The sequence below is a fragment of the Desmodus rotundus genome, chromosome 12 (assembly GCF_022682495.2).
Source record: "Desmodus rotundus isolate HL8 chromosome 12, HLdesRot8A.1, whole genome shotgun sequence".
Classification (NCBI taxonomy): Eukaryota; Metazoa; Chordata; class Mammalia; order Chiroptera; family Phyllostomidae; genus Desmodus; species Desmodus rotundus.
This window is the reverse complement of record NC_071398.1, coordinates 82,763,990-82,778,673: the sequence shown is the minus strand read 5'-3', so window position 1 is coordinate 82,778,673 and position 14,684 is coordinate 82,763,990. Positions and strand designations below refer to the sequence as shown.

The following is a 14,684-nucleotide window of genomic DNA, read 5'->3' as shown; positions in this document are numbered from 1 at the left end:
GCCTCTCTGTAAGGATGCTGGCCAATGAACCCTAGTACTTTTTGTATATTTCACAGAACACAGGGTAGGATGACGGCAATTCCTGCCTGCGAAGGCTGGGCATCTCTGGCACCTGGTGTTTACCTGGCTGTGGACGTCGTCCTTTTTCACATCTCCATATAAAGCCAAAAGAAAGGAGCAGTCGGAGCTGACCTTCCAGCCAGCCTCTTGGGGATGGAATCCCAACGCTGCTGCTTGTTCACTGGGAGATCTTGGGGAAGATACCTAACTTCTCTTTCCTCAGTTTCCTCACCTAGACAATGGGATTATTAACACATCACAGGGTTATTGTGAAGGTTAAACAAAGCAATTCATGTGCCACGTGCTCTGAATAATCAAGTGTAAACATTGCACTGAACGTTGTGAAGTCTGACTTCCAAGGAGTCATGAACTCCGGTTGGGTCCTGTGCTGTGGCTGGTAGCGTCTCTCTCTCTCTCTCTCTCTCTCTCTCTCTCTCCCCTCTCCCTCCCTCCCTCGCCCCCTCCCTTTCTCTCTCTTTGTCTCTGATCAGCTTGATCGTCCTGGGCTTCCTTTATTCAGAGCCTCCTAAAGGAGCTAGTGTTGCAATAATAACAAATAAGTTAGGAAGCATTGCCCTCCCATCTCTCTTGTAAATGTCGACAGTTTCCATCCTTATATTACAATCCCAATTAAAGGGAAATTCCCCACTAAGCCATAAACCTAAAATGAAAAAAACCCTATAGGGATGAATAAGCCTCTTCCGTGAACAAACCTGCTATTTATCCTCTTTCTGTCACTGCTTAATGTGCGCTCGAATCCCCGCTGACCCAGTCCTGCGAGCTGATGAAGAAGCGAAGCAACGGGCATCCATCCGCGGGTCTGTCACGATGTTGTTTGTAACGAGTCTCCCATGGATTTGATTATTATTGGGTATTAATTATTAATGGTATTTCCTGCAGGAGGCCTGCCCAGGCTTCTTCTCCCCCAGCCTCTATTTTGAACTGGAATTAAAAAATAACCAAAATCTCCCCCAGAAGAGTGGGAGGAGAAAAGGGAAGAAATCAAGGGTATCCCTCCCTACGCTTTAGCATTGCATCACTTGCTATTCTGGGGCTGTTCTCATAATTGAGGGTGGAGAAGCAGACCTGCACTTGGCCTCCGGGGTGCCTCCAGCTGCAGCCCTACTCTCAATACCAAAAGGAGGATCAAAGCTCCCGCTGCTGCACCCCTCCCCCCTCTCCCCGTATCCTCAGCATCCCGCTCTAACCTTGTTTTCGTTGACAATTAATTTCCTCTGATGGTTATGTTAATTTTTATGGCCTCCTAATGATCAAAAATATTTGGCAGATTAACATCATTTAACTTTCCTCTCCCTGAAGGGGATGGGGGGCAGGGCCGGGGCTAAACTGGTTAGAGACAGCTGGAAGAGGCGGCAAGAGTGAAAATCAGAATTCTGTGCCAAGCGTGTCAGTGGGACAGTGAAAGACAGACCCCCAGGAAAGTCTGGGGAAATTAAAGCCATATTGAAATATACTAATAAGGCTGGAGAGCAGAAGCGGCGCCCCTCCCCTACCTTCCTTGGTTTTATCCTCTATTCACTGCCGACAGTCCATATGTTCCTTCCAAGCACTGTTTTAAGGACTGCTACACCTGTCAGGGTGTCTGGGAGGTAAAGACAGCAGATGTTGAGATCTGTGCCATGGAAGGGAGAGATTCATCTTGTCTACGAAAGTGGCATGTTCAGGAGTGTCCTGAAGGGGTCCTTCCGCCACTGCCACGCTCCACCTCTTCCACAAGCCGGTGGGCCCTGCGTGGTGCCGCAGATGGAAAGACAGAATTTAATTTTACTGACATTCAATCAAAACAGAATAATGTGTTTAATATCCCTGCAGTGTAAGTGGAAGGGGAGATTCATGAACTCATGGGAGGCAAGGAATTCCATGCAGAGCTTTAGATCCCCCCGTATACACAAACACAGAAATCACAGTGGAAAATGTGGATAAACCCACGTTAACATCTTCACCTGCTCCCCTATTATGCTACTTTAAGTTCAATGCTTTCTGACTGAAAGGATGGACCTCACCAAGACAACACCTTAATTCATACAAACATAGTCCGGATCCCTGAGCTTAATCCCAGAGGAGGGCAATTGGGCTTCAGAGTTCAGGGAGGAAAGTAATGCTCCCGACTGGCACATGTGTTTAGTAGGGGAGAGCCTCACAAAGGACGTCCCTCGAACCTCCACCTAAAATCCAGCTGACAGTAATCACGCGGTTAATAATTCTGCTCACAAAATAACAACACTCCTTGCACACAGAGGGGAAAAATCTGTAAGTAAACACCCCAAAGTGCTACAGGTAGTTACGTTAGGGTAGTAGACTTGTGGGTAACCACTGTCTCATAATTATTTTCTAATTTTTTTCTAATTCTATTATATATTTATGTGTGTGTGTTTGAGAAAGAGGGAGAGAGGAAGAGAGAGATTCTCTACCTTTGAATGCACCAGAACAATCTGGGGAGCTCATCAAAAGTGTAGATGCCTGTGTCCTACATTAGACCTCCTAAAACAAACAAGTAAATAAAATAGAATGTAAAAACCCAGTCCTCGATGAGCATAACCCCCCTTTCCCAGATGTGTTTGCGTGGTGTGAAGCTGTCTGGCAAGCTGTCTGCCTCGCGTGGTCTGCATCATATTCATGTTGGCCACCCCAAGCTTATTACAAGAGAACTGCTTTCTGTATAATTTTCCCAGAAAACCTTTTGCAATCATGCATGTATCTGAGTCTTTCTCATAAAGAGACTTGAAACTCGGTGCCTTTCTCCCTTGCATGTGATTTTCAATATCCAAATAACGAAGTGCAATGTCTGCAGAATCTCAGCTTGTTTCCGTCCGTATCTCATGCAGCTGTATACACACTTCTACATGCACAACATCAAGGAGTCTGGAGACACGTGCACACACACGATTCCCTTACTGTTATGTAAAGTCAGCTAACTTAGAAAAAACCCCAAAGTTAATTAAATTTGTGGTTAATCAAATTTGGGGGGATTTAAAAAAAAAACCCTTTATTCAGTATGTATCACTGTTAGTCAAGGGAGTTGAATCAATTAATCCTGAGGATGTTAAGTGTGCAACTGCAGAGGCATCCCTCTTATTTCAGCTCTCTGGGAACAGAGCACATTCGTGTAATACAGTTTCCTCATCTTAGGATCGTAGTCTCCATGAGTCCAGTTAATAACACTCATTGTATTTAAAAAAAACAAAACAAAACAAAAACCCTCTTGGCTACAGTGCTACCTCAAGCACAACTGATTGAACACACACACACACACACGCACTCACACACACATCAATTAGAGCTCTGAAGATTGGCACCACATTTGCATAAGAATGTGGTTATCTACGATAGTGTATTTTTCAAAGACATTGTCAATGAGATTGAATGCTCCCCCTCCCCAGCTAACTGCACAGCTAGTGCTGGAAGGAAAATGCCAAGACACCTCATTTTGTTTTTGTTTAAGCAGGAGCTGTTGATGCAAAGGAAACTTGTTTCCCCCACCTTCTGCCTGTGCTCCTAAATGACTGATGTTACATTGAGTCAGCGGCTCTACTGCCCGGGCTGGCAGCCGTCCACTCTCTTGGACCTGGCTAGGCTCCCAGAGCTGGAGCACAGGTTTCCACGACTAATCAGATGTCAGCTTCTTCAAGGAGGGACTACCCATTTGTTTGGCTCTACATAAGACAAGCTTTTTGAACTTGAATGGTATCCATTTTTCCCAGCCTAAGCCTTTCTAGATAGATAGAACTTATTAATGGTAATAACAGCTTACATCGACTAGCTCTGTCTACTTCCCAGAGCACTTGCACACCCATTTCATCTGTTACTGTGGTTTGTAATGCACCCTAGTCTTTTCAACTCGTGTAATTCTATGGCATGCAAGTGACCTGGTCTTGGGTACTCATAATTTCTTACAGACCCCAGCTCAACAGCCTCAATAACTGAAACTACATCCTTTTATCTACCTGACACGCAGCTGAAAGAGGTTTCTGTTCAGTCTAGCCCGAAAGTGGTGTCACCCCCCTCTCTCTTCAGTGGTTTGTCTAGAGCTGTGACCTGGTAATTCTCCAATCTTCAGCGTACAGCCCACTTAACTCCACCTAAATTTTCAGCCTTACAAGAAACTCTGAGGAAAAGCTTGGCCCCAGGTAATGCTGAATGTCAAGTTTATGTTGAATGTAAAGTCTATACACTCTTCCCTTTACTGAGCACTTACACTGTGTGTGGTGCTTAGCTTTTATTATTTCATTTCATATGTGTACTCTCTGTTTAGGAGTTGTATCTAGCTCCATTTCAGAGGGATGGGAACTGAGGTCCAAGGCCATCCATCTATCAGCAGAAAAACAAGAATTCAAACCTAGTCTAGCTAAATCTAAAACTATGGGTCTTTTCTCAGATTTCTTGCTGCCTCTTTCAAGGAGAAGCTGCCTATCAAGGTGGTATTACCTGTTTCTTTCCCAAGATACAGCAAAGTTCCTTTAGTCCAATGGCGACCATATTCTGCTTGTTGTTTCTCTGGGCCCAAACGCCATGTCTTGGCATGCAAGTATGTGTTCCTTTCTTCTACTACATTGTGTGATCTTCGTGGACAGCCACAAATTCTTGCTCATTCTTACAGTCCCAATATCTAAACGAGTTCTTGGCACATAGAGTATCTACTCAATACTATTTATTGAATAGATCAGCAAATTAGTAAATATATCCTCGCTAGGCTTCTGAAGAATGAAATTTTGAGATTCTGTCTTGAAAAGCAGGTGTTGACTTGTTTAGGACTATCTGGATCCCATATTTTCTAAGTTTGGTACCCATCACCCTCACTAACTATGCCTTCTGAGACTCCCTAGTCCTGCAGTGATTTTAGAACTCCATCCAGAGGTTCAGACCTGGCAGTCTCTGGAAATGATGGGAAACTGGTACCTATCTCCTTCTTTGTGTGGCCTCAGAGGCAAACTTCCCCAGGAGCACACTTAGCAGACCTCTGAGTTCTAAAACCTGATAGCTTTCTCTGACCCACTGAAGCTGGCCCTGGCCTCGTGGTAAATCCTCAGTGCTTCTCAAACTACCCATGGTGAACAAAATAGTTTTTCTCCCAGTTTTCATAACCTGATATTTATAAGAAACAAAACATCACACACCTTGATGTCATGACCATTTCAAATTGATATAAAATTTTCCAGATTCTTTCTCTCAACTTTCGCGCTTATCTCCTCAGCAATAGTAATGGTGTGGGGCTTGCAGTGAGCCAACAGACTGCACTTGGATCAGTACTCACATGGGTCACCAAATTCTGATTTTCCCTTTAGAGCTGCAGCGTCCGAAAGAAATGGAATGCAAGCCACATATGTAGTTCTAATTTTTCTAGTAGCTTCATTAATAAAAGGTGAAATTAATTTTAATACTATCTTTAACCCAACATCTCCAAAATGTTATCATTCCAGTATGTAGTGAATATTAAATAATTAATAAGATATTATATTATTTTAATTTTATATTAATTATATTATATTATTCTTATTATGTATGCTAAGCCTTTGAAATGTGGTCTTTATTGCAAACTTACAGTGCATCTCGATTTGGACTCACAAGAGCTTCATAGTCCCATGTTGCTATTGTGCTGCTGGATGGGGACTGTGCAGGGCCAGAGCCCCCACTGCTGCCACACGCCCTGGCTCTCCATGCCCAAGACACCCTTTCAGATTCTACTGTTGCTCTACAGAAAGTCTCTTAGTTATCCCCACGCTTCAGAAACTTCCCCGCTCTCCATGACTCCTGCTTTCAGTTTCAGGCAGTCTTCCAGAGCTGAACATTTGATTCTAGTCCAAGGAGGAACATAAAGGATAAAGGCAACATGCGATAGTAAGAAAGATACTCTCACACACAGAAGACTCAGAATGCATATCAGCAAGCCATTTGGAGCCTCTAAAATGTGTTACACATAGGTGCTATGTGGATGATCAGCCGGAATCTGTAGGCTATGTCTCTTCATTTTGTATAGTTGGAACCAGCCCACTGTTAGAGTCTAAAGACTGTAAGATCCCTTCTAGCAGAGGAAGAGAAATAATTCCTAGGTCAAGCGGCTGCCTTTAGTTCGACCCTGAATCAGTATTGCTCCTGGTCTTACTTTGGATTCCTAGGTCTGCACTGACTGATTCCATCTTCTTTTCTCCTTTCCACACTGACATAACATCTCCCTAGAGAGTGGATTGTTGCTCTTAAACCTGTCTTCTTTCAGTATTTGTTAACATCTAATCATCTATACGTTGATCTTTGTCTTTATGGGCTCTCTATCTTTTTATTTTTTTTGTTTCTTTTTAACAACTATTATGACTCATTCTGGACTTTGGCTGGGGACACTTGTGACCTGTTCATTCTCTGCACTGTAGAATAGTTTTTTAACTTTTACTGTTGGACTTAACTCCTGGTGTCAATTCTTTAATCTTCATTTGACCTGGTGACATTGTCTTCCATGTGCTATATGTAGGTAGGTTGACTCAGCTTTCTTTTACATAATCCCCAGTTCTGACGGTTATTACCGTTAAGAAATATCTCAAGTCCCCCAAAGCTAACATGGGTAGAATGACTTACACATTACACGTTAGTAACTGGTACTTAGACCCAAAGACCAAGTTATTAAAAAAATCGATTAGCTATAAAAGAATACTTTTACTCCAAGTTCCTTTACAATTTGCAGCATGGAAGCAGTGGCTGGTTAGCATCTGTGTGTCCTCAAGACATACTGAGCATTTCATTCATCATACATGACATTTGCATATTGCAAATATCATACTTTATGCACATGCCTTCCAGGCTAGTCTAGAGACTGTGATTGCTGCCTAATCCTCACATAAATCAATGCACCGGGAGTGCCGCTTCTAAACATGGGGAGAATCAAGGGTTGCTCTGCTTTAGACTCTTCCTGGGACCATTTCATTCTCTTCACATCCGAAGTAGATTCAGTGCTTTCATTTTCTCTCCTTTCTTGTAGCTATTAAAATTCTATTAGCCATTTGTGAATTATTATTTTATACCATCTGCATTTTCTCTAAGTTGTGTTCATGACAGCTGTGATCATTTGTATGCATTTTCTGGGTAAGATTTTTGTAAAATAACAAAACCTTTCCTTTGTGTGAGCATGTATCCAAACAGAAAGATGGTTTGTTTGTAAATCTATTTCTTATCCAAACATTATTTTTATTTGCCAGGGATACAGAAAGATACGATGTTGAAATAGAGAAGGCAAAAATATTTGATCTCAAATGACAGGGTGTAGGTTTGCCTTCTCCCAGCTCTCGGTTTGCTGCCTGTTAATCAAAGTTGACCTATCTACCATTAGATTCTGTTTTCTGTTTTGGCTCTGATGGCTTTCAGGGTATTTTCTCCATAAGCCCACCACTATATAGTCTCTCTCCTTCCCCCCATGCCTCAGTTAGCAGAGTAATGCATGTAGTCAGGCTCCTCCCTTCTTCCTTGCACAAAAATGACACTTGCTCTGTGGGGGGAGGCCAGGGAAAGCAGCCCATAGTTTATCACACTGGGAAGTCATCTGGCTGTCATTGTTTCAGAATAGTGGGCATCAAGGACAGAAAGCAGAACTTACCCCTTTTGGGGGGGTATCACCTTATACATCATCCAAAATTAAATGCATGCTGGACTCCAGTTAGAGTTTAGACTGACCTGTTTACAAAAGGTCCAAGTAAGTGTTCTAAGGAAGTTGACTCAGAGGATGGCCAACTGTAACTGCATTTTGCTAACAAATTCTTACCTGCCACATAAGAAGCCACACAGTCCAGGCCTTGGGGAACTGTCCCAGGTGCATATGCCTTTTTCTCTAACTGCCAACCACATGTATTTGCCTCAATCTATAGACCTTTCCAGAAGGCTTTACTAATATTCAGTGGTTGAAGGTCTTATCCATATACATTGTTGGGAACTGGGATTGTTTTCTTCCAGGTCTCTTCTTGATATCAGAAAAAGAAGCAGTGACTTTTGTTCTCATGGGATAAGTGAGGAAGATGGTGTTTCTTTCAACCTAAATTTGGTCTTCCACCAGAAATAGCAATGGCTAAATGTATCCAGAATAACTTAAAGGCAGACACTCTTCAGCACCAGAAATGTAAATTTTCTTCTACAATCTCTTCTAAGTCTCATCTCACATAAGATGCATATACTCTTTCTATTGAACTACTTCTGCTTTTCGTAAGATAATAAACACCATCTGTATTTTGCTGAAGTAGCATACTGCCTCTTTCTTAAACGCATTGCCATTTCATACGGTCTCTGCATTAGCTAAGAATGCCTCTGTCTAAGCTGCCTGTGGTGGAATGTACTATCCTAAGACACTGCTTTGTGACCTCCAAATTTCTCCCTTGATTTGGGGTGAGGGTGGTGGTGGGGGATATGCTGTCAGTTAATCCTGTTACCACCTTCTTCATAATGATTGCAGAAAAGGAAAAGTGGAGGGTGAGAAGAGAGGAAGAAAATACAATGAATTTTTTTACAGAAATAATAATTTTACAATGCTTTGTAGCACATAAAAAAAGAGTCAAATCCTATCAGAACCTTGAGGCTGTACTCTTATCTGGTAGAAAGAGGCTGCCTAGATAGAGAAGTGTTTTAACCAGGTCCTGGAGTCCTCTGATGGGTCCTGCACAGAGTTATTCCCTGAGCGGTGGAAGCTCAAGTGCTATATATATAAATACATATGTGTGTGTGTATATTCACACACATATATGTTTGTGTACACACACACACACACACACACACATATATATTCTGGCACAAATAATGCCCCCTTTTTATTACTAAATCTTTTATGCCAATGATAAGCATGTAAGTCTGTAAGATAACAATATCACACTCAAGCACATCATATGACATTTTAGGTGAAATGCTCAAATTAAAACTATAAATTATTACACCTTTATTATCACCCTACCAACCACACTGACGCAGGTGTTACTTCTGCCGGACTATTTCTGTATGTATCTATATCCCTATCTATATCTATATGTCTATACGTATATCTTCCTGTGCATTGGGCAGAGAGTGGGGTAAAGAACACCCCCGGCGTGCACGGAAAGCCTAGCCTCCCTAAACTAAACTAGGTAACATAAGTCACCCAAAGCTCGTTCTACAGAGATAGCCACCATAGTGGAAGACTCCTATTCTGTGGCAGTATTGGAGTTAGGGACTAACAATAATGAATGGCTTGTCCTTTCTCTTAAGCAAAGGAGTAGTTATGTTTCACGTAGGCGAGGGTGAGGCAAGTGAGACACCGAGGACGCATAATTTAAGGAGATTGCACAAAAGTGAGTGAGCAAGAGTGTCTCCTTAAAGTTTGCTCCCCAAGTGCCTCATTCACTTCATCTCTGTCCAACCCTACTTTCACCTATGAAAAAACAAAAAAAATTTCTTGTGGGTCAGGGAGGCCTGTTAGCAGAGGTATAATTAAATGGCTAAAAATCACTGTGTATCATTGTAGTCAATCCCTGGGTTTTCCAATTAAGCTTCAGATCCCTTTTTTAAAAGTAGAACATGGCTAATTTCATGTGTTGACATTAACTATATGATACTCTAGGGTGGGGAGTCTGGTTATGCACCTTCTTCTGTGTAAAGACACAATCAAGCCCTTAAGAGGAGAGTCAGAGGAGGAAATGGGCATTTATGAAACACCTGCTGAGGTACGTCATGTTACTTGACCAGCATAGGATTATTCCCTACTCCCTTTGTCCTTTACCAACTGTAAAGAATGAAAACAAATCAAATACTTTTCGAGTCTTCTTTACAGCTAATGATTACAATGTAACAGAGTCTAGCCAGTGCAGTTGTACCAGTAATTGGCTAGGAGTTACTGGCATAAGACTACCAGATTAAGCAGATAAAATATAGCATGCCCAGTTAAATTTGAATTTCAGGAAAAATGCAAATATTTCGTATAAGTAAGTCTTAACTATTGCTTAGGAAATACTTACTCTAACAATTTCATCATTGTTTATCAGCAATATAAATTTAACGGGCTTCCCGTATTTTATCTGGCAACCTTGTCCATGCACATAGTTTTGCTTTGTTTACAGTTTGCAGCGTCCCTTCCCCTTTCTTGTCTTAATTAAGGACTGGGACAGTCAAAGCAATTGCAGAAATGCTGACTTAGAGCTCAGACTTCATGAAACCTCTGACTAAATGTGAAGAACATGGCAAACTCTGGCCTATTGACAAAAATAGTCTCTGTGACAAAAATGCATTCTTTATACGTTTGTCATTGTTCAGAGCGTGTTCTGGTATTAGGATACAAACCCCTCTTAACTGACACACCTATTCTGTGGCAAACATGATGTGGTTTCTCTGCACTTTATTTCATTTAAATATCTATAATCATTCTGGGAGATGAACACTGTTGTGCCTATTCTCAGGTGAAAACACAGAGATGAGCAGAACCCAAGCACCTTGCTTAGGGCTTCATAATGATGGTGATTAACGGTGACCGCACTGAGATTCAGACGCACATCTAAGTGTTTACATGAGTGGACTCATTTGATCTTCCCAGTGTCTGTTGAGAAAACACTATAATCATCGCCCATGTTATAGATGAGAAAACTGAGGCAAAAAGAGGTTAAGAAACTTACTCAGTTCATCAGAACTGGCTTTGGGTGCACACAGTGGAATTTCAGATCCTGCACTCCTTACTAGTGTGCTGATGGCCAGCCTGCAATAGAGCTGACATTCACACTAAGCCTTGTGATGCTAAAACCAGTGCTCTTTCCCTTGTGGCTGCCGAAGGAGTCCTGGATTGGCCTGCTGGATTTCCAAAAGTTCTCTCTCTAATTCTGATAATAGCACCTTACGTATTCTCCCCTGCAGGTTCATCTGACACAAATTCTGGCTTTAGGCAGGTGGCGTGAACCACCTTCCCTCAGTTGCTTTGGAGTTGGCATCAGTGATTTCTGGTGGTCCAAGAAACCGGTCACTGGGTTCTCCTTGTTCCCAAAACAGTGCGCTTGTGCTCTGTACCACCAGATTTCTTGGTGATCCCGGTCCACAGAGGAAGTGCCTGTGCTTTCTCTATATTCTCTTCCTCCACCCTAGTGCAGATTCCAAGTCTGCTTGGAATTTTATGATTTACTTTCCACATCTTTACTGAAATACCCAATTATTTCCTCCCTACTTACTTTCTCCTTCCATGCCTCACATTAATCACCTCTTTGGGGAACCTTCTTTCTAGACTCTCACCTCTGATTCGCCAAAAACAACATATTCTTGACCATGCTCCTGCAGTGGCCTCCTGCCTACCCGACCTTCTGGGTCTGCTTGGACTCCTGGTCTCAGGTAACTTCTCTTGCCCTATCCTACCTATAGTCAAATTCCCCTTGTTGTAGGTGGGCACTGCTTCCCAGTTTTGCCTGGAACTTGTCCTAGTGTTGGAGAGAGTTTAGGGTTTGCTTTAATGTCCTCTGAAGGTACAAGCATAAACACTTTCTATTTTAGGGGATTGTTAGTAGGTTGTTTTTTCTAAAGCAATCCCCAAAGACAAGGAGATGTGGGCTGGGCATTCCACACACAAAATGATAAACTTGTTTATTCACCCTCACTTTTTTTGTTTGAGTCACCAGGAGTTAGAATAACAGTAATCTCAATGGAGCCACTGTTTCTTTATAGAAACCATGACATTTGATTTGCCATTTCTAAGAGAAAAGGAATGTTCAGAGTGATAGGTATTAAAATTCTTTAATTTCATCTTTTAAAATCATATCAAACCTTTAACATATTCAGGCTCGGTTCCATTTCTACATGTGGTCATCTCTCCTCATCATTTCCTTTGCTCTCTGTATTCAAGTTTATGGTCTTCCTTTTCATAATCAGGTATGTGATATGCAAGTATTGACAGAGGATCCTAGGGGTAGGAATCCATTATTTCCTTTGTTCTTGACTTGTTCTCTCTGTGTGCCTGATGGTAAATATATAGAGCCAAGCAATGAACAAGTCAAACTGAAGGCCTTAGAAAACGTTTTCTTGATTTGATCGCATCTCCCAGCGAAGCAATTGGTGGTACCATTTGAGAAGTAAATGAGGTTTGATTGCAGAGAGATTTGTCTTTGAAATGTCTTTACCCAGGCACTATTATTTTCCTACTAGAATGTCTACAGGTTAACTTTCCTGATTGTCACAGAACCCCTTTATCTAATCACAAACTTTTCCCATTGAATGTGCTATCCCTGTGGGTTTAAGTTCCAGCCTGGGGGACGTAAGATGGGTGTATACTTTCTGAAGTGCATTGCTTTCATAGCAAACTACAATCCATCTCCTGGAAGAGCCAGGAATTCCAATCTTTCCCTTTTATTATAAAACCCCTAAAAAAGATTTTTATTCTAAATAAAATTATTATAGTTTTTTATTTTGCTACTGATGGAGGGGGGTAAAGCTTACTAATTTTTAATTTTGTTAGCATTTTCTTTTTATATGAGGAACAGGTTTGTGGAAGGAAAATTTTGGTAATCATATTTGGTTGCTAGTTGCTTTGCTAGCACAATCTATTCCTGAGATTTTATGAGATCTGGCTTACAAAGCACCAGTTGATAAATGATACAATATTTAACCATGATTTACCTGTACCATGTGGAGGAAAATTATGCTGATGGAGCTGAAATCACCACAACAGAGATTTTATACCTCCCATAGAATGTGTCAACACAGCGTTGAGTGTGAATCACTCACCAGGGGCGTAATGTGTTCTTCTTTTTAGGATCCAGGAGTATACCTCAACATAAATGGTGGGTGGAAGTAAACAAAATGAGCCCAGTGCACTACCTGGTGACAAGAGGTAATAAAGATCGGCAGTGAGGGCTGGAAGGGCTCCCCTGCCATCTCTAGATGTCACGGAAGTAGTTCTTAATCTCTGTGGGTGGTATAAGCCTGGAAAGTAGAGGAACATTCAGACCATATGGGAGTTGAAATAGCTATGTGCCAGGAAAGGCGAGAAGCAGCTTTGCCTCTTTAAGAGAATGTCTCACAAAGGGCACATGATACCTGGACTCCTCCCTGAAGCCTCACTACATATATATTTATTTGAAAATGTACTTTTCCTAAATTGATGAGATCCAGTCTGTTGCAGTCTGGGAGATTTTAGTTAGAGACTATCGTTGTACAGATGTTGGAAAGGTGATGCCAATGCAAAGTGGAATTAAATCAGCACACAGAGTCAACAGGCTGATGCAATATTTGCGTCACTACATATCCCATCTGCTAAAAAAAAGCACAACAACACGACCAACATGGTAAAAGTTTTATACTCAGGATGGGAAGGGTAGTAAATAGTTACCTTTTAGGGAAAAAGTGGTGTTTTTTTGTTTGGTTGGTTGGTTGGTTTTTGTTGCTCTGTGTTCAAGATCACCTATGTTTTGATCACTAGAGTATCCCTTATCCCTTCTGTCACTCACTGCTGGTCCTAAGTAAAGAATTTTAAATAATTTTATTTTGATTTGGCTTTGTGGAGAACAGAGAATTTCAAAAGCTGTATAAATGTTGGAAGAGAGGTGACTTGAGGGAAAATGGTAGCATGGGAAGTGGTAGCTGATCCTCCTGTAGGAGAAGCTGAAATCAGCTCCAGGGATCCAATTTCCACTCTCATTATATTAATCAGCAAGCCCTGGAAAGTCTGTCTGGGCCACTATTCCAACTCAAGACCAGGCTACTCTCCTGTGTCTTATTAACCTGATGCATCTATGGCCAAAGGCAAAATATGGTTTTGCTTTATCCCTTTTCTATAAATTCCGATCAAGTTAACCAGATTTGTAGTCACAGCCAATAAATACACCATACACTGGCCTCACTCACGGCCTAAGGCATTTTACTTGGTGTCTAGGCCAAGAATTAAAATGAGATTTCAAGCCCCTTAAACTGATTCTGGGTCTTGCAGTTAGGCTGACAAATGACATTATTCTTGTAGAATCCGGCAAGTGCCAAAGTCCTTATCCTCAAAAGCTGATGGCTTTGGATATAGACAAAAGGCTGGGTTTCCTAAAGGTGACACCGCCAATGCCACCCAGAATGTTTTTGCTGTCATAGTCTCAAGCTTAAACTTGGTGATTTGGCAGACAGCTATAAGATCACAGGATTTTTTGCATAATACTGTGACATATGGATGTGTTTAATTCCAGCCTTTAAACTAAGAGCACGTTTACTAGCAGAAAATGACTATATTATAAGTATGCAACATAAAGTCACAGCACAGGAGCGTGTAAAAACCAAGCTCTCTAAAGAAGCATGGTCTGTTGTTTCTGAGTCTCTCCTTTGATATTCATTTGTTGCGTGTCCATTTGTTTTGTTGTCTGCCTCACAGACAAGCAGTAGAAACCACCGAAGATTTAAGAAAAATTTATGGAAGGAAAATGGAAACTTGAAAACATTCTTTCCATTAAGTGATTGTTTCCTCCAAATGGGCAAAACTACCATTCTTCAATTTCAGCCATAAAAAATCTTGTATCAGCATTTGGAATATTGATGATCTTTGGCAATTCGTTTGAAAATGACAGATAGGAATCAGTATGATATATGATAGATGAAAAAGTTGAAACTCAGAGTCAGACCCACCCAGATTTGAGTCACCAGCTAGGTGACTGTGGGCATGGCCC

General features: G+C 41.5%; 1 long non-coding RNA gene across 6 annotated transcripts in view; it reads right to left on the bottom strand.

The window, feature by feature from the left end:
• The window catches only part of LOC123478661 (uncharacterized), a 61,759-nt gene that overhangs the window by 30,932 nt on the left and 16,143 nt on the right, over positions 1–14,684 (bottom strand). For 4 of the 6 annotated variants that reach the window (XR_008425770.2, XR_008425774.2, XR_008425772.2 and 1 more), the window contains exons 2-5: positions 2,493–2,562; positions 1,575–1,808; positions 774–1,002; positions 124–292 (exon numbers count right to left, since the gene is read on the bottom strand). This is a non-coding gene — a long non-coding RNA (uncharacterized lncRNA). The remainder of the gene's footprint in view (positions 1–123; positions 293–773; positions 1,003–1,574; positions 1,809–2,492; positions 2,563–14,684) is intronic. The other 2 variants (XR_008425773.1, XR_008425775.1) reach the window with 2 other exon arrangements.